We start from the raw sequence: 21,599 nt of genomic DNA, 5'->3' as shown, positions 1-21,599 counted from the left end.
CCAGATGTAGTCCCCTTTTTGCTGTTATAATAACCTCCACTCTTCTGGGCAGGCTTTCCACTAGATTTTGGAACGTGGCTGTGGAGATTTGCTCATTCAGCCACAAAAGTATGAGTGCGGTCAGGCACTGATGTCTGGTGAGGAGGCCTCTGGTCCAGTTGGCATTCCAGTTCATCCGGAAGGTGCTCAGTGGGGTTGAGGTCAGGGCTCTGTGCAGGCCACTCGAGTTCTTCCACACCAACCTTGGCAAACCATGTCTTCATGGAGCTTGTTTTGTGTACAGGGGCATTGTCATGCTGGAACAGGTTTGGGTCCTTTAGTTCCAGTGAAGGCAAACTGTAACGCTACAGCATACAAAGACATCCTGTACAATTGTGTGCTTCCAGCTTTGTGGCAACAGTTTGGGGAAGCACCACATATGAGTGTGATGGTCAGGTGTCCACAAACTTTTGGCCATATAGTGTATGTTCAGGTGGGCTGATATAAAAAAAAAGAATTATGATCTGGTCACATGGGTACATATCAGATATGTAAAATCATTACTACACATGAAAGTGGAATTGAACGTGTCAGATTAAATGGGAGTTTTGCTGTCATGAGGAAAACCATCTCATATAATAGAAAGAATAGAAAGAAAATGGATCTGTGCCATTTTTACCTGACGTGTAAACACAGCCATGGAAGCCTCTGAACAACAGACCACAAATCTCATACTATAGCACTTCTCATCAACATATTATCAGTGAGTGTGTTCCTGTAGATTCAAAACATCTAATTTATAATGAGTACTACACTACAGTGAAACAGGGAAGTTTCCTGGAACTATGTGTAATAAAATGAAACAAAAAACATTTAAATATATACAGCTAACTTTTGAATAAACAGCTTTGAATGCTGATGTGTGATACAGTTATAAGAACAGTTTGAATCCTCAGCTATATTCATTATTCATTAATAGAATAGCCAGTGGGTGAGAGACGGTAATGTGGCCTGATGTTTATCACCCCATCACAAACTAAAAGAGCTTTCCAGTACATGTTTATGCATCAGACCCTTTATCCAAGGCATAAATTAAAGCTTGCAGAGTTCTTAAACAAAGCAGGACTCACTTTCATGTTGATGACATGGGTTTAAACAGGGCTGTGATCAAAGACAAGCACATACAGTTTGAGGGAGAGGGAGGGAACGGCACAGAAAGAGGGAAGAGACACTGGGTTTCAGGGTAACACAAAAGCCAGTGGTTTTCTGCCTGACTGGAGTTCTAACTCTAATCTACTGTATATAATTACCACACACACACTCACACACACACACACACACACACACACAATTGTATGGCCTTATATGGGTCCTTTTGTTTGTGACTGCATTGTAAGTCAAACCACCTCTTTGTACACATTGTATGTGTGTGTGTGTGTGTGTGTGTGTGTGTGTGTGTAAAATGAAAGATAGCTCTAGGTAATGTAAGATTCAGTGGGTGTGGGTGATTACTTTGCCACACATTAATCTTGGAAATTCCCTCCGATATTACGGGATTGGGTGGAGAGAGATACAGTGATGAGCAGCCTCGGCATCCGGTGTTTCCAAAACTCCTGACGTCCTGCTTTTCGCCTGGGAAAATACAATACACAAGCAAACAGAAGTTTAGTAAACAGACCAGCAACCAACACAGCAGAAACACAACTGAAGGGAGAAAAACAAAACATTTACACAAATAGATAAAGAGCTGGGAGGGATGGGAATGAAGGTGTAAGGGTGTGAAGGAGTAGAGAAAGAGAACAGAAGAGAGAGAGAAACAGGCCGTGGGCTATACCAAAGCCTGAGGTAAATAGTTTTGTCCATAATTGTACTGATTCTTTGCCAATCACTGGCTGTGTGGATGATTAATACTGAAAACACACAGAATGTGTCAAGAAAAGCGAGTCTCTTCTAGTTTCGTATAACCAGAACAGCGCAAACACACAGAGCGAGAGAGAGCGAGAGAGAGAGAGAGAGAGATCCGGTCTCGCACTCACTTAGGGTCGCACTAGTCTCACATTTCACTTCCGACAAAAAGGCCAGTAGAAAGTGTAGGTGGAAAAACAAACTGACACAGCGGATGAGTGGCAGTGCATCATTTACCCGGCAACTCCACAAATGTCCTGCAGCCCATCAACCAAGAGAGAAGGCCTGAGAAGTAGCTTTGATCAATGACGTAAATGTCAGAACTGACTGGAGCTGTAGAATATAGACACAAATTCCTACAAATTGTGATTTGTTTTAAATATATATTACAACAAATTGGTGAATCTGTGATGTGTCAAGGCTATAATAATGTTCCCACTGATTCTAGATGGTAGGCAATCCACCAAGATGTGTCAGGCATTCAAGTTTTCCTTCTTTAGATTTGTATCAGGGATATGAGACTAATGTCACCAATAAATACCTGAAGTTTGTATCACACAAAAATGACAAATTTGCTTAGTGTAAATCTAAGAAGGGAGTGCTGGTACCCTAATAGGTTTTGACAGATGACTACATTTGGTGTCAATGAAAATGTATAGAAATGAGATTATTTCTGCCAAAACATTTCTGCTGAAGCTATTCCTTTAAAGATTAGATTGCATTACAAAAGCAAACTGCAATAACAACAAACAAATGATATACTGTGCCAGGATGGAAAAACATTTCTGCTAATATGAACACACTTGGCAAATGGTCTTGCCCAGATCCTCCTAACAGAAGGACTCCAGGGCTCATTATACTTTGTCAGAACTGCTTCTGAGATGTGCTCGAAACCCTGAGCTTTCATAGTCTTTCAGAACAGCAGGAGGATCTTAGGGGGTGGGTAGGAAACAGTACGGTGTGATATGTGAAAGAACACAATTTACTGTCTGTTCAAATAAAAAAGGCGGTGTTTCGAGGTGAGGGTGTTGTTTTACTACAGCCTCTTCTGAGGAAAATTATACTGCATCACTTCATTTAGTGGCAATCATTTATTTGTTTATTTGAGTTTTTCCCCCATTTCCTCCCTAATTTAGTCTTGGGCAATTCCCACCCACCAGTTAGGTCTCTCCTATCATATGACGTACAACAGTTACCAACCAGTGAGGGTGAGGGCTGACGTGTGCTTCCTCTGAGACACATGAAGCCAGCCAACCACATCTTTTCAAACTGCTGCTCATGCTGCGTCATGGGTCGGTGTAACACATCAGCCCCTTCTGGCATGCATAAGCTCATGAGCTATTCTAAGCCCCTTAATACTGATTCTGTACCAGCTGTATCAAGTTGACGTAAAAGAGATAAGTGTTTCAAACCAACCAATTAAAATCTTTTTAAATAAATGAATATTACATCACTTCATTTCATAAATAATCAAAAACATGAACAATGGTTCCATCACAGTATATATACAGTATAACTCATTTAAAGGCAAGAAGTGTTCCTTTGTTTATAGTTGATGCTATGAGCAGAGATGTTGATCTGACGTCACTTGCTGAGCCTGGGGTTGAGGAGACCTTTCTGATGGTAGGAATTCACGGGTTTCATGGGTAGGAATTCTAAGTGGAGAGGGTATTTTCTGTGGTTCTGAGTTACGAATATTATTCAAATGCAGCGTAAGTGGCCTTTGTTAGGATGCAAATGTTGACATCAAAACCTTGAAGCACCCGAAACAAAATTACTGTTTGGGCAAGATACATTGGTGTGCAAACCCACCAAGAGTGATACATGAACATGGTAAGAGAGATATCTAAACTAGTGTTCTGCCAATCATGAATTTGCATTTAACATGTAGTAGAAAAGAGGAGGAGAAAATTAGCAAAAATGTGTAATTCCTAAATAAATAACAACTAAATCATTTTCTAACACACAATAACAGTAATGCAAAACTGAAGATTCGACAAGAGACTTGGTTTCATTCTTCTGTGATTATCAAGAAGCAATAAATACAGCAAAATCAATATTAACACTTAATTTAAAACAGACACTCCAGAAAGCAAAAAGACTGAGGGGCTATTTTGACTCATCAGCAGCATCTGCAGTATTCTGTAGTGTGTAGTCATCATTGTTTAGTCATGAGTGTAATGAGTGTAAAGTCCAAAATGTGCAAAAATTACTGCAGTGCAGCTCCAGGAATGCAAGATATCTCACAGCCTATAAAGAAGATCACCTAGGGTTGTTTAAACACACACTCACACACACACACACACCATTACAATTCCTTCAGACAGGAAGTTATGCTGTGTAGAAGGTATTGTTGCACTTTTTTGGTCTTTATACTCATCGCAAAAATATCTTCTACACAGAATACCTTCCCATCTGAAGGAATAGTAAAGAACTGATGGAAGAACTGAGTGTGTGTGTGTTAAAATGACCCTAGGTGCTCTTTTCTATAGGCTGTAAGATACTTGGCATTCCTGGAGCTGTGTTAGACGCGGCTAAGACTCACTCCTGCTTCTCACAGACTGATACACAACAACTGACCCCATGGCTCTCACTGCTCTGTGTATGTGTGTGCTCATGATCATGTTGCTGTAGTCTCTTTGTCCTGGATTGCATCATCCTGGATCTTCACACATTCCCCATATCCCATATCATGCCTGAAATAATATGGGTTCAAACATAAATTCAGACACCAGGGTTTGTCACGCAAGACAGTGACTTTTGACTTACACACATGCTTCCTTTCATATATTTACAGACACAACAAATGAGAACAAAGGGAAAAAAATTCTATTAGTGAAACTTTCTCGTCCACACTTAAATAGTTTATGCTTACCACTCACTAAGCACACACACACACACACACACACACACACACACACACACACACACACACACACACACACATTGTATTACTATCTTGTGTTGGTTTTTCTACCTACTCATGTGTTACTGTAGCTAAACAATGCTATAACCAACTCTAGCTAAATCAATAGCCACCCGACACAAATCTCATGAATAGATTAGAGGCCAGAGAGAAAAAGATCTTCACACACACCCACTTTTACAAAGCATGGAAATGAAAAGCATCCGAAAAGAGCGATGGAGGCGGAAGGCCCCACACAAACACACACACAAAGAGAGATGAAGCCAGACAGTGATCAGTCATTACCTCAGTACCTATCATACCTATTTCCTTACATAAAACCTGCTATAAGACAATCATAAACCTAAAATACACACTGTATTTATTTCATGGAGGCCAATTTGGAGAAGAATGCTATGGGAACACACACACACACACACACACACCCACACCCACACACACACGTGTAAGATACAGAGAGCGTAGGTAAGTTTGCACTATAGACGAGCAGCATGTTTACTTCCCCCTGTGAGGGGTTGTGAAGGTGCAGACATACAGGCGGAGGTGTTAATGACAGCTGCTTGCTCCCACATGAGAAACTCTGTAGAGGATGTGCTTCTGTCATTCACACCACCTGTCAACCCCCCTCCATTTCGCCATGCTTTCATCTCTCCATCTAAATATTGACTCCCTCCCTACGCCTTTGCTCGGAAAAATAGACAAAGACAAATCTATCTCTCTCCATTTCACAAACAAGTTCTGTAAAAGCTTCCCAGCGGTGTTTGACATTCAGACTGCTTCTAGTCTGATGCTCTTACCCCCCCTTTTTTAAGTACAGCTAGCAGTCTTAGAGTGCTTAATAAATGCATGCTACAGGATGCGCGCACACACGCATGCACACGGGCACACACCCACACTCTCCTAAAACAAGTCACTTTGTATATACAGACACTTAAAAGAGACATGTCTTTAAGCTGCAGATAGATGGAGCATGGCCAGGAGAGTGCAGGTTTGTGGAAAGCGAGGTTAGGGGGTGCTTCAGCTCCTGTGGAGTGATGAATGTGTTCATCCCTCACTACTTCACTTCTGCTTTTCTCTACTTAAAGGTTATGCGCTCTTACAGCCCGTGTTGCCAGGACCCATATCCACGGTCATGCGCATTACATAAGAACAAGCGTGTTATTTGTCTTATTCACGAGTGAGCCATATTGTGCCAAGAGCAGGTGTAGAATAAAGCCTAATGCTCACTATACACAACCACTCGTGTAAAGTGAACGGTTCAGCGGTGCGATTTTCTCAGCAAGCGATTGCTGAGCCTCCAAAATTTTCAAGCAGTTTTTTAATTTGCTTGGCAATAAATCGCATAGTGCGAACCCCTCTGCAACGAGTTGCAAGCAGTGAGCTGAAAAACAGCCAACGAGAGTCTGAGAGGGAAAATCAAATTCATCGGCTCTCCTGCGCAGCAGATCCCTGAATCCAGTTTATAATCCATCTATTTGTGGTGAAGGGGGAGGGCAAAACTGGACTGACACAGCAACTGGAGTGAAGGTTTGATCAGTGATACTGAATATAAGACAGAGTGCACATAAAATACAGCAGGCTGTCAGCTAGACAGCACAAGTTAATTTAATCTAGTCTTGCAAGAAAGATCCTAGAATTCACTATGGAGTCTGATACGTTTCATCGCACACTGCCAAGATCTGCCACTAACCATTTCAAACGAACTTTCTGAACAACTTTTAAAGTGAGTAACTTTGAAAGTGAATTAATGATAAAGATGAATCAAAAGGCTCGGGTCGCATTTTGTTTATGGTAAAAAGTTGCGCACAGCATTACAGATTCAAAGAAGTGCAGAGAGATAAAACAGATTGTACCCTTCAAGATACTGAACATTGTGGCCAGAAAAGAGCAGAAGGTATATTAGCCATTTTGGTTTTAGTCAAAGTTGAAGGTAGAAGCACCACATTTGCATTCAAGGAAAGGCATACCCTATCGTGTGCAAAAAGCCAATACGTTCTTGATTTGTTCAAAATCTAAGGAGCAAACTGTTCAGATTGCAGGATAAAGAGAAGCATTTCAAGCCTGCTGACAAACCTGGCTAGCTAATATACTAACTAATCTTGACATTTAGCCTGACGTACTGGATCTACATCTGGATTTTTTTTTATCGATTCTTTAGACATTTTTTAGACTTTCCAGAAGGGAAGTAATAAATACGCATTTGTCTTTTTAATTTTGTTTATAAGAGTTGAAACATGGATGTAAAGTGGATTTCAAGATCTGTTCAGCTTTCAGTTAATGAAGGACATTCCTGCAAAATTATGGACATAAACATTGTAAATTAAAGGCTTGTCTCTCACATACACACAACAGTCCAAGTTTACTCACACTCCTAAATGAAATCTCACGCTCCCTCTTTAACAGCGCATCCATCAGCCGCTGCCATTTTGGCTACAGTAAACCACTCATCTCAACAGTTACTTAAAGGTCAGGGGTCAAAGGACAGCAGGCTACATCAACATCGCACATACACACGGATACACTTACTTTAACTCAGAGGATAGAAAAGACACTGGTGACTACTGAATCCTCTAAGGCTGAGAGACACTGCAGTTTAATGGAGACCAAAGTCCAGAGAGCTGCCATGAGAAGTCAGAAAGAAAGAAATACACCACCACACACACTTCAGCTTTGTAACTGCTTTGTAAATGGTAAAATGTAAATCATCTAAATCTGGCAGTTCCGGTTCAGAGGAAATCCCTTAGGACAAACACTCTGAAACTCATGAACCAAACACCACCTCCACTTCCCTGATTAAGACCACAGGGATTCCCCCACCATCTGTGCGTTAATGGTCTGCCCCATGTGTGCCCAAGGGAGAGGTAAACCCTGGACTAACCTACTTTAAGGATACTGGGGGTATGACTGAAGAAATGACAAATGACTTTTCTAACGGCTGGGTTCCATCAAACACTGAGATTATCCCTATAAGGAGAAATGAGGAGTAGTATTGGGTGGAGGGTAGGAGGGCTTCCCTCCTCATTTAAAATACAATAGCCTGTCTGCCTACTCCCATCACCCTTCCTACAGAGGACAAATGAGACAATCTGGAACCCTCTCCACCCCCCACCACACCACTGCTCTCTCTCTCTCTCTCTCTCTCTCTCTCACACACACACACACACACACACACACACACACAGTCTCTCTCTCTCACAGTCTCTCTCACACACACATGCACAAAATATACTGTACATACACACACAATGTAAACTCCTTATTTTCTGACAAAGCTGCACAAGACATTTTGTCTATGTATTGCACAAGTTCAAGATCCCTAAAGAAATCCATGACACACACACAAACACATTCATACACACACACACACACAAACACATTCATACACAGAGCATTATTCACCTTCAAAACACACAGAATGGCAAATGACTGAACTTTGTCACGCTACGTCTTTCATTACCCAACATGCCTCTCCATAATGACACCTTAACTCACTCATTTTCTGCCTGGCCAATGACATGGCCAATAACCGTGCAACACACACACACACACACACACACAAAATGTCAGCTGATATCAGATATAAGCTGATATAAGCACTATCACTCACCTCATATTTACATTGACACCTAGGATTACTGACCCACTAACACAAATATAGATGTCTATATGACCTCTATTTTGGTTCTGATAAATCTATCTCAAAGAGTCTACACCGTTGTAATGTTTGAGTAATGGCTCTTGCACCTTCATCTAACCGCCTCATGCTCCCTCCTCCACTCCAGTGCACAAGGCAGGTCATCTATCTCCCTTATCCTATTTATTTTATCTGCTCGTGCTCACTTATCTGATTTAATATATCAAACCCACTATGTTTAGCCATATTCATTTGATAAAACTGGACTGCTTTTTCCATCACCAAGCTAAAGTTAATGGTCTAATCAGATGCTCCCGAGAAGACATGCAATCGAAGGGGTCTGTGCAGTCAGGATCCTGAGGTGACACGACAGGTCCCAATTTGTCAGCTCAGCTTAGAAGCCCTCGGGGTTTTGTGTGTGTGTGTGTGTGTGTGTGTGTGTGGACCAGACGCTTCCCTTGTCCTCTGGGAGATGGGTCTGTCACACCCTACCATAAACACAAACACACACCTGACAGCATCGCTGAACATATCAGACTAGAGTCTGGTAGTGGATTTTACAGCACAGCCTGCATCACACCTGCACCCTAAACAAAGAGGAAAGCAGAGCAAGACAAAAACATATAAAACCAGGCAAGAGAAAAATAGAAGGGGACATGAATGGGGGAAAAAAACCCAATACACCTGAACCACTCTTCCAATCTTACAGAAATAAGCCCACAGTTTAAATGCCTTTTTCTCTACACACATCACTGAACATCCTTCATCCATATATCCATGAACGTGCGGTGTAGTTTCTAAGGAATAAGGCCTAAGGAATAGTCCAGACTTTTTTCAAACCTAATTTTGATCTAGTGCATCTGTTGCAACATGCTTCTGTTCAGGAAACGACAGAAACCTGTTTACACAAAACTTACTTATTAAAAGAAAAAAGGGTTGAAAGGAAGTAGCTGACGGCCCTAACATCTGCCCTAATAGCTTTCTGTTCTTTTCTCAGCATAGGGAAACATGTCAAAATTGTTGTTCATGCTAATCAACATTACTCTGCAAATACAGTGGAAGATCCTGTGCTCAGGTTACTGTCTGAGTGAAGTTTTCGGTTCCCCACGTTTTCCGTTCCGTCCCACCTTCCAAAAACAGGTCGGGTGGATGATGAAGGAGTGTGTGTGTGTAAGTGTGCAAGTGTGTGCATGGTGCCCTGTGATACAGGGTGTATTCCTGCCTAAAGTCCTGTGTTCCCAGATTAGGCTCTGGATCCACTGTGACCTTGACAAAAAATAAAGCAGCTACTGAAGACAAATGAATGAATGAATGAATGAATGAATGAATGTGTTTTGTCTGGTGGCTGATGTCCAAATTCTGAAGCCAGGTAAAGAAGTTAAAAACAATTCTGATGAAATAGCTAAACATGCTTTGTCTGAGACGCAGTATAATATGAACTGTGTAGTGTGTCAATTCAAATTAAATCAAATTAAAATTAAAATGAGCATGTAAGCTCTGATGGATATTTAAATGACATTATAAATTAAAGACTCAGTATTCATACACAAATCCAAAAAAAGCATACACAACAATCTCTACCATTCTGTTTCTGAACTTCTGACCATGCGGCCAAAATTAGTTTTATTAGCTAATTACAACCTTCATTCTTATCTCCATTTTGTCAAGCTGCCAAAAATAGACAGTTAAATATGAACACCTTAAAGAAATACAAATGCTTTGTTTATACAAATGCACAAATAACAACACAGACTCGCACGCTCACACACTCACTCAAGACATACATGCCGTCCTTGAGAGTCTGCTACAAAATACACCTGGATATGAATCAGACACAGAATGAACAAATGAATGAAACAAAATTGTGTGCGTGTGTGTGTGTGTGTTGTATAAATGCTCTTTCAACTCATTATGATTCAGGACAATGACTGTGATACCAGACATCAAAGTAATAAAAAAGAGCGAGAGAAAGAAAGATGGGGGTGACATTGCAACGGACATGAGACACTAGACACGAGACGACAAGGAGAAACGGTGTCCCTGTCAGATTAACTTCTCTCTCTCTCTCTCTCTCTCTCTGTCTCACGCTCTCCTTTCACTTCTCTCTCCTACACGCTTTCGCTCTCAGTCTCTCCAACTCTGAAAACCTCACACGTACATTATTCTGTCTCTCTTCCTCTCCGTTTCCACTGATCGGACAGTACACAGCCCACGTCTGACTGAAAGGCTCAAGAGCACAGGACAGCAAGATGATGGACGAGTTGATTTGATTACTCACGTCTGCTTATTCCAATAACAGTCATCTTTCTTCCACACAGCTCATACTCGGGGATGAGGTCACCTTGGATTTATGGATGAAAAGAAAAAGCAGACAGGATGAGGGGAAAAGGAAGAAACATGAGAAAAGGGTAATAGAGATAGAGAAAGACATGCACAGAAGGAGAGGCGTGGCCCCATGGAACAACAAGTGTGAGGTGAAGGAGAAAAGAGGAGAAAGCCCAGACAGTGGTGTTCTTCACATGTACATGCAAGCCTGGCAGAGTCAATAACTGCTGAGCTTTGATTCCACTGATTACTCAAGAATCTGATTAAATTAAGAAGGCAGTTACACTCACGCCCTTTTTAACCCACTCCAGACTGTGTGTGGGTGGAGGGTGTATCTGTATGCTCAACAACATTAGGCAGATCTGAACATCTAACTGCAATGCCCACGGCCATACAATGGCCCTGCCTATATAAGAGACTGAATAGTGGGTTGAACAGAATATAATGTTCCTTTCATGTGCTGTATTGTGTGAATGGCAGGTCCGTGTGATATGTCTGATGACAATATTGCGATATATTCACATTATGATGCATTTTATAATCATTAGCGATATGGTGTCTTTACAACACCACTGTTAATCACTTGATCAAGTGACTGATGCCTAACTTTGATTTATTTATTTATTTATTTTGCTTTATTTGGATAATCCACTGTAGACACTGTCAACAACCTGTCAGCTTCAGTTCAGTTCCATTCAATTCAATTCAGTTTTACTGGTACAGCATAACAATAGACACTGTTATAAAGAAGATTTACAGAAATCTGGATGTAGATTTAGATCCGGAATGAGCAAGCCAGTGTGGGGAGGAAAAACTCCCCGAGAAGATACGAGGTCAAAACCTTCTCATGGAATGGAACTCATCCTCTTCTGGGTGACACCAAGTAATGGGATTATAAATCATTACTCTTCTACAGCTGAAATGATGTTCAGTATGAGCCTTTTGTAAATAAAAGTCTTGTGATGAGCACAGGACAGTCTTTATGATTACAGCAGCAGTTGTTAGGCAAAAGTCTACAGTATCCTGTTGAGACTATCTACTGAAGGAAGGATGAAACTTCGGTATAAATAGTTTTTGGGAAGTGTATATCTTTATGGTATCCATGTCAGCTGTAGAGTCACTAGTCCAACAGCTGAAATATTGAAGTTTAGTAGACGTCTAACTGCAAGGTGACTGCTACTTAAAGCAGGAGAGGTATATAACAGCATTGTGCTACAATTTATTTTCCTTTGTTTCATGTTACCACTTACCTGCATGTTCCTGGCTCTGAAAAATTGTCTGTCATAGGTGCGTGCTAATTAATCTACCTGGTAAAAAGCATTCTACCATCAACCAGATTGCCTATTTGTGTAGTCCAGCAGGTGGTGGGAAGCGTGCGCTACAGATACAGCTGTGAAGCTTATTAAGGTTTAAACATATGTAGCAAATAAAAACTTTTACTTTTGTGAGTGTCAATACAGTGTAGGGTTTGTGTCTTTTTCTTGTTATTGAACCTACTTGTCCTCCAGGTGACTATAAATAAAAAGACTGATAGCCCAGGCTAGTCATTTGTCCCCAGGCTAGTCATTTGTCCCCAGGCTAGTCATTTGTCCACCCCTGCTTACTAGTAAGGGCTCTGGAAACACATCATCATTACCTACCTTTACACAAACAACTTAAACATTACAAATCACCTAGCAAACTGTAACAACAAAAAAGTGTTTCTGAAACTTAAATATTTATTAGTATTATATATCAAGTACCTGATGGCTTTAGTGGTCGCTAAACATTTACATATGAAGTTGGCCGCACTGGTACCCATGTTGACATATGAAAGAATGAAACTGAACTGAAAGAACCTATTCAAAAACCACAACTGTATACCAAAGTATATGCTGTGGAAATGTAGCACAAATATCAAGTATTTTTTTATTTGATTTTCTGACATTATCACCTACCGCTAGGTGATCATCATTTAACATTTCATACAGCCATGCATGGAGGTGAAGTGTGCTGTTTGTAGGTACTAGTGATCACATTACATGAGCTGTCAGATCTCTCTGAAGTGATGATTAACAGATTAAGGAGGACAGACTTCCTCTTCCGCAGATAAAAATTCATTTATATCCCACAGTACAGATTTATATCCCACAGTACAAACACACACACACACACACACACACTATTCACTCTGTGGTCCCTGATTACTGTGTGTAATTTAATGCCTGTCTGCTGAAGCTAATCTCTGCTGTGTATGTGTTTTTGTGTAGTGCACAAAGATAGGTGGGTGAGTGAAGCAATATATTTTGATGAACAAGTGTGTGTGTGTGTGTGTGTGTGTGTGTGTGTGTGTTTTGTTCAAGTGAGAGCAGCTGAGTAAACACACAGGGACAGGGCAAAAGGATTGGCCTCAGTTTACGGAAACCTCCTGATGTACAGTAACTCCTGTACAAATCAGCACAACACACACAGTCACATACCTTTTATATTCATGCACACAATCACTGGCATCAATGGCAACTTATGTGTTCAATCCTAGTTTTCCATCTATCCTGTGTCCGCTGTCTATTGCTTCCGTACTACATAATGAGTAGTGATAAGTCATGTTTTAACATTTCAAGCTGACTAGATTGATTTGGTCATAAAACAGCAAGAAATTCTCACAACAATCCAAAGACACCGCTCATACAAATATTAAGTGTACTTAACCTGTACTTAAATTCACCTTTGCCTATTTTTGAATCCCTGTTAAAATGTGCTGCTCATAAGCAAAATGGAGACTCGTGGTGCCACACGTCTGTTACCAAATGCCTGAACAGGAGCAGACCTATCTGCCTAGACCAGACCCAGACGCTGAGAGCTGTGATTGCCCTACTGAACATTTAGTCATTTTTAAGCGATGCATAGCGCACGTGTGCACTAAATGCACAAACAGTTTATATAGTAGCAGTAAACAAAAAGGAACTGCTGCAATTAGATTGGAGAAAGTGAACACACCAAATGCCACGTGAAAGCACTACGAATCAATACTCTTCAGAACGGATCAAATCAGTGGTGGACAGTAGACGTGGCCCAATCTACTCTGCATTGTCCAACATGGTAAACCCAGGAACTTGTATTAACTGTATTCCTAAATTTCCCAGCACAATCAGAACAGACGGCTTTGAGTGTATATACACCGATCAGCCATAACATTATGACCACTGACAGGTGAAGTGAATAATATTGATTATCTCTTTACAATAGCATCTGTCAAGGGTTGAGATATATTAGGCAGCAAGTGACCAGTCGGTTCTCGAAGTTGATGTGTTGGAAACAGGAAAAATGGGCAAGTGTAAGGATTAGAGAGACTTTGACAACAGCCAAATTGTGATGGCTAGATGGCTGGGTCAGAGCATCTTTAAAACGGCAGGCCTTGTGGGATGTTCCCGGTATGCAGTGGTTAGTACCTACCAAAAGTGGTCCAAGGATGGACAACCGGTGAACTAGCGACAGGGTCATGGGCGCCCAAGGCTCACTGATGCGTGTGGGGAGCAAAGGCTAGTCCGTCTGGTCTGATCCCACAGAAGAGCTATTGTAGCACAAATTGCTGAAAAGTTAAAGCTGGCTATGATAGAAAGGTGTCAGAACACACAGTGCATCACAGCTTGCTGCGTATGGGGCTGTGTAGCGTGTGCATCGTTTACCTGGGGAAGAGACAGCACCAGCATGCACTATGGGAAGAACGCAAGCTGGCGGAGGCAGTGTGATGCTGTGGGCAATGTTCTGCTGGGAAACTTTGGGTCCTGCCATTCATGTGGATGCTATTTTGACACATACCACCTACCTAAACATTGTTGCAGACCAGGTACACCCCTTCATGGCAACGGTATTCCCTAATGGAAGTGACCTCTTTCGGCAGGATAATGCGCCCTGCAACACTGTAAAAATTGTTCAGGAATGGTTCGAGGAACATGACAAAGAGTTCAAGGTGTTGACTTGGCCTCCTAATTCCCCAGATCTCAATCCAATCGAACAACTGTGGGGTGTGCTGGCCATCAAGTCCGATCCATGGAGGCCTCACCTCGCAACTTACAGGACTCAAAGGATCTGCTGTTTGTGCCAGATACCACAGCACACCTTCAGGGATCTAGTGGAGTCCACTGGTGTAGGAGAGCTAACCAAAGGAAAAGGAATATGAAAACAAAAGTATAAATGCTACTGTTGGAAGACTGCCCCATGCCCTTGCTCCAGGATAAATAAAAGCAGACCTTAACACCAGGAATAGCTCTTAAAAAGTGTTTCGGAAACGCATTTGTCATAAGTGTTGTGTTAAGGCACATGGCCAGAGGGTTTGTATGACTGTGTGTGGTGTATGTCTTAAGAATGTGTATTGGTGTCCAGACAGCTCAAAGACTGAGACTAGTTTTAGACTAAATTACACAACGCTCTGAAAGAAAAAATATTTTAAAGTCTACCTTAATGTGCTTTCAAGAAGAAGCCTGTAGTCAGATATGTTTCAGCCTATATTTAGAAAGTGATCTTGAACATGAAATGTCTGCATTCCTTTTAAACCCTCAGCAGTAAGTAAAACAATGAAAAAAAAAAAGTGAGATGTGAACCTACCGCTGCTGTACGCAGTTCTCTTTCGGCTGCCCTGTGATCAGGAACTATGTATATCTGCAGCAGCAATCCGAACCTATAAAAGAAACACAGAAGCTTAGGAATGACTCATTTATAATTAGGACAGAACGTTTGGTTTATGATAATTGTTCAGGTCCACACATGTTCTAACCAGGCTAGCTGGAGTGGAAAAGTATTTAGCAAAATGCAAGATTGTTAGCAGTTAAGGCACACATGTAAAAGTTACCAGTCACTCTTAAACAGTAAGGCAAAACGTACAAAGCAGCATATCATTACACATTTAAAATGACCACATCAATTACACAATAGAGATAAAGGGAACTTCCATTTCTGACATGATGTGATTTAAAAATAAATAAATAAAAAAGAGGGAACTGTCTTCACAAAGAATAATTTTGCAGTTATTAGCCCTGATGCAAGCTTTTTCTAAAGTCTGAATGAAGCCAGTTTAGTTCAGCTTTAAGTTTTGTGCTGCGTATTAACTGTTAGAGGGCTAATGACAAGCAGGGAATTTGACCTCACACAACCTCACATTACAGAGCTTAACGATGTTGAAATACAAGGTGCAAAGTACTTTACCTCCCAAAAATTTTTCCACTGTGGCTTACTTTTATTCCAGTTTTAAAAGGTCGGATCAATCCAGACTCTCAGACTCTCAAAGCTATTAACCATCTAAAAAAAGGTCGCAAATTTCAAGAGATATAAGATTCCCTCCTTATTTGGGACTCATATGCTGATGAATTAATCACCTTATGTTTGACTCCCAGATGTATCTATTCCTAGAAGACATCTCCTTTTCCACTAGTAAAACAATTAGTGGCTAAATACCCTGAGGCAGACAGTAAAGAAATCGGGCTAAATGTACTTTTATAGCCTAAAAATTTTGCAGACTAGATGAAGCCAATCCTACAGTCAACTGCACATTGTGTGAGACTACACTGAGAAAAGTCTTTTTTTTTCCTTTCGCTTTATGGGAATGTTATCATTTTCATATCAATTTGCATTAAGTGTAGACGTGTACGCAAGACGTTTTTTTAAATTCAACTCCCACCCATTCCTGAAATAAATTCCTCCCACACTTATTTTTGTTATCCTTCTAAATAAAAAATTGTGCCATAGTGAATTCCGTCGTGACCAGTGCTGTGTGAAAGAGCAGATTCCATGCTGTGGATTTTACTTCACTATGACACCGCAATCTTCTAGTTTAGAGCGGCGTATGCCAGCTCACAGAGGCCGATCCAGACTTGTTTATGGATGCGACAGAGGCTGGAGTTGAACATGGTGGAAAAACCTCTCAGACGGTGCTGCAGCCAAGAAAGGACGCTATAAGAATGGCTCAGTTGCAAAATCTACTATTTCAGCTGAGCTACCAGATCATCCACATAAGAATCATTAAATAGTGTAATATGATTGTGTAATAAACCCAGATTTATTATTGTGCAATAATATGAAAAGCTGAAATGAAAAGCTAGTGAAGCTCATACACTTCACTAAAGTACACTCCTGGTGTTGATTCACATTCAACCGCTCACCTCTCCCACATAAAGCAGCCATTTATAATGAGTCTCATTCACATAGGTAATATGAGCCACAATGAAGGATTGGCCAGTCTACAGAAAAAGCTAACAAAAAATGTCACCAAACAGCTTTTTAATGGTTAGAGCACACTGTGTTTTGAGTGTGTTATCTATTATATCTATTTGCATTATATATACACAATAATAGTCTTCATTACTGGTTGTGTAAGGCTTCTCAAGCTAACACCACATCTGCAGGATGCAATCTTGTGTTTATTGTGCTATTACTATCGGCACATCAACACAAACGACACAAACTGATCGTCAGCTTCCAGACTCGGTTCTGTTGGACTGATGCAAGTGTCCATCCATTTCCAACATTTCCAAACTGAAGGGGAAAAACAGCATGGCTTCACCTGAATTCATAAAATGATGTGTAAACAGATAAAGGTCTCACAAAAGAGGTTATAAGAAGAAAAGGAAATAAAATTTTGTGAACATAGTGAAAGTCTAAGTTGATTACACTCAATGATGCATACAGTTACTGGGAGAGAGGATGTATAGGAGAAATAATAAAAGAAGTCAGGTTTGCTAGTCATCCCTGGCCTTTCCCAACACCTCGCCCCTACAGAAAGCACAGTCTAACACCTCTCTCTCTCTTTTTCCATCTCTTATTCTCTCTCTAGTTCAAAAACTGAACCTGTTCTTTCTTGTCCCACAGTTAACATTCAGCCAGCACAGAGTAAAGCCTAAGAGAACATTTAGGGCCATCAGAGACTGTAAAGCTCTATCGTGTAATAGCGGGCGTGACTGGGGCCACAGACAGTAGCAGCCATGTTCTCTTTTGGCAGTCTGTGATGGGGGCAGGATGATGTCATAACCCTAAATGAATGCCTGGTTGTACTTTGGTACTGCACCAGTTCTGTGCAAATAAATGAGGCTGGGAAAAAAAGTCGACCGTAAGACAAAATCAACTGAAACCTAAAAGCCACTTCAGAAAACTGCAGGCACAAATTACAGTTTGTTCGTCATATCATACAGTTGCAGACTAAAATTAAAATAGCCAAGAGCTTATATAATCATTTGAAGAATACATACTGTCCAAATATTATTAGAGTTGCTGTAAGAAATAATAGTGCAATGATGCATTTGACTTACCTCGGAAGTCAGGGTTTATGTCGATGTCGACCTCCGTTCAATAGAGCTAAAAAAGATGGACACCTCCATGTTCATCTTTTGTTAGCAACAATCTAGCCAGCTAACTGTGAAGAGTGATCTATATTTCCCTCCTCAAAACAGTGAACTGTGTCGTCAATGCCATAGAAAATTAACAAGTGAATACGTCTGTATGTTGATTGATCTAAAGTACCCATATATACGGTATATCTTATTTAAAGGTAAGAGGTGCTACACAGCCATGTTGATTTGACATCACTTGCTGAACTTGGAGGACCTCTGAGCTGAGGAGACCATCCCGAGTTCCAAGTTCCAAGTTAAGGGGACATTTTCTTTTTTTTCTTCCTTGTTATTACAAGATGAATACAGCATAATTCTCACAATGTCACATACTCTCACACCCCCACAACACACACCCACACCCAACCCACACCCACACCCACTCCCAACCCCCCACTCACTGCTTTGTCCTCTTCTGCCTCTCTCTGAGGTGACATCATTCTTCTTCTGCAACAGACCTCCATCACACACGTCCTGGCTGTGACCCCCAAAAACCTTGAACCCTTTGAGCAATCAAAACAAGACACTGACTAGATGGAAAAAGAATCTGAAGCCTTTCTCTTTCTTTCTCTCTAAAAACAATAACTCAATTTCCATGCAAAAAACCTGTTCTTTCAAACAAGTGCCACGATTCAACAGTCCAAAACAATCACAGTGATCGACACCAGAGCAAATCTGATGATAGCATGAAAGTTTTTCGAACCATGCCATATGATGACTAACAAAAAAAAACTGACCTAAATAGTTTAGAAATACTAGAAGCTCTCGAAGCCCTTCTATTTTAAAAAGGCACACTCAAAGGAAGCACTTGTTACTGCTTGTGTGGTGTTCTAGGTTTTCACTTACCAGCATAATCAGATTATGATCTTAAACCTTATGGTAGAGAAAACTTAATAGATGCCAACATTTCCCCTGCTTTTTGCACATTCACGTCTCCACAAAAGGAATAATCTTTTTCAGCTGACAATGGATTGGTATTGCACAGACGTTCATTTGAAACAAAAATCTGATGACCAGAATCAGCATGGTTGGCTCTCCACTCATCTTTGGGATTTTGTTTATGCACAAACACAGACATATACAAAATCATTAAAAAAAAAAAAAAAAAAAAACCACACACACACACACACAAAATGTCTTGTCATCATATTGCTAAAAATCACTGACAAAGCCGCGACGTCCAGTTAAGTCGTACCAGTGTCAGCTGGCCACAGTGAGCTATACTTATCCCATAAAAACTCTTGGTTTTTGCTGGTTTTCTCTCTCTTATGCTGCCACTCTGCATTTATGTCCCAAGTTTAACTCTGGAATATCCTGTGTGCATGGGCGCCCACGCCAACCTCTTGGCACAGTGCAGCTCTCACTGATACCATTATAATTGCTTCCTTATTGCAGTCACACTCTCCTATTAGCGATGCACTTATAAACCTTCGGCTGACGGCTGAGTTATGACCGAGTGCTCTGTCTATAAGTTTCAAGTGTAGTCATGTTGCAGAAAAAAAATTAGGAACAGGAACTGAGCAACTCGATAATAATTCTCACATAGCTATTTACCCAATCATTAGCCTAATAAGGATATCAGTATGCAGTTGTAAACACTGTATCTGCCAAAGACGATGCATGCAGGCTAATAGAATATGTGATCTTTGACCTCTCTGAACAGTTACACCAGGACGAACACAGACACACACACACACACAGACAGATACACACACACACACACACACAATACCCTCTGACCAATTCACAGCTGAATACTCACTAGCTAAATCCCGATACTAAATCACTATCAACAAAGACTTAGAGCTGGAACAAATGACTAATCCCAAATGAATGTGATTATAGTAATTAGTTATAGTTAAGCATAGTTGATGTCAGAGTGTCCATTAAAAAACCATCAATAACTTAAGAGTAAATAAAGAGATAAGTAAAACTGCTTTTGTAGCATGCATGTGCATGTGTATGGCATACATTATTCATTTCAGGTTATTTATTTTCCTTTGTATAGCTCATTTAGCTCAAAAAAGCCAAAAGTAAAAGAGTCAACTTCCCACAACTTCCATATAAGCCTAAACACACAAACACACTTCCACAGAGATCATAAAATTAAGGAACATGAGAGAGACAGTCAGCACATGTGTATGTGTGTGCTCGGGGGTGGATGGGAGAGGGGTGTGGGTTGAGTGAGAAATGGCAAACAGTTTGTTAATCTTTCGATTAAACTGGTCTTATAATCAGTTTTGTTAAACATCCCTTAATACTGTTCCAGTAAAGACATCAAAGAGCATAAAAACTCCCGTTCTCAGTAACGCATGACTGAACCATCGCCAGTGTGTGCGTATCTGTCTATACATGCGAGTGTGTGAGCAGCAAAGAAAGAATGAGAAAGAATAAAAGAAAGTGAACAAACATGTCACTGCTGGTTATCATTTAAAACAAAGGTTTAACACAGACTGTGAATTCAGTTAAAATTGTGACAATACAATACCACATTGATTTCCACTGACAACACAAACAAGTTGTTCAGTAAAGCAGACAAATGATGTCTCTTCTCATAAAGATCGTTTTAGTAGGTTTATCAGCCAACCAAACTCTTAAAAGCATTCAGTATTTTGGCTAAGAGGGCAGCCCAACCAACCATCCTGTCCAAAAACCCTGCTGGGCCGAGACTTCTTATTTAACTACAAAAGCCAAAAGGAATATAAAAAGAGAGAGGAGGAGCGCTGAGGTATTTTCTGTCCAAATGAACAAAAACAGACCAGGAGGCACGCAGCACGATGATACTGCTCACTCCAATTCCACAACTCATCAGTCATCATGGGAAGCACGAGTACGCAGCTACGTCTGTGCTCCAACTCAAGCAGAATCACATCAACAATGAGAAACATCAATTCACCAAGACGGCTGCAAGCGTGGGCCTTCTGCGCTGCATCATGGCTTTAGTAAACTCTGATTTAGTCATGACCTTGTTTTGGAGGGTTTGACAGTTTGTTATCTTTAAACAACACGGGGCATTGTGTATGGCAGACATGTGTAACCAAGAACAAACATCAGGAGAGACTTCATCTAAATGGTTGTAAAAATAGACTTGCATCTAAATCATCTCTTTAGCTTGGTGCAGAAAATGACAATTAACTTGGGCAGTGTCACACAGACCAAACTTTTTCTTCAACATCATATTCAAAGGGCTATTAGGAAAGATTTGGCTAAATTAGTCAAGTTCACTAAGCTCCGCCCCCAGGACCTGACTCAACTAGAGCTAGCATTAGCAAGGACTGTCATGACATCACTTTCACGTGCAGACTTTCAACTGCTTGATAGCCGAGTTATAACACTATAAACACAAGAAATTCAGCTCATACTGATTTACGAGAATGGTCTAGAGTGCCGTCTCTGTCCTGTTTTTCTTTGTAATGAAGTCTCATGAGCCTTAACATTAGCATGTTAGCATTTTAAGCTATAGTATATAATAGGC

At 40.7% G+C, this 21,599-nt stretch overlaps 1 protein-coding gene across 5 annotated transcripts in view; it reads right to left on the bottom strand.

Annotated features, from left to right (window-relative positions):
* Positions 1–21,599, bottom strand: part of plxnb1b (plexin b1b) — a 79,387-nt gene that overhangs the window by 38,813 nt on the left and 18,975 nt on the right. For 4 of the 5 annotated variants that reach the window (XM_026912846.3, XM_026912864.3, XM_026912854.3 and 1 more), the window contains exons 2-3: positions 15,354–15,426; positions 1,492–1,611 (exon numbers count right to left, since the gene is read on the bottom strand). The gene's annotated coding sequence lies outside the window, so the exon portion shown is untranslated. Of the gene's footprint in view, positions 1–1,491; positions 1,612–15,353; positions 15,427–18,525; positions 19,192–21,599 lie in introns of those variants that run through there. The other variant, XM_034311889.2, reaches the window with a different exon arrangement.

This window comes from Pangasianodon hypophthalmus, chromosome 2 (genome assembly GCF_027358585.1).
Source record: "Pangasianodon hypophthalmus isolate fPanHyp1 chromosome 2, fPanHyp1.pri, whole genome shotgun sequence".
Lineage (NCBI taxonomy): Eukaryota > Metazoa > Chordata > Actinopteri > Siluriformes > Pangasiidae > Pangasianodon > Pangasianodon hypophthalmus.
The sequence above is the reverse complement of the archived record's forward strand: the minus strand, read 5'-3'. Positions and strand labels throughout refer to the sequence as shown.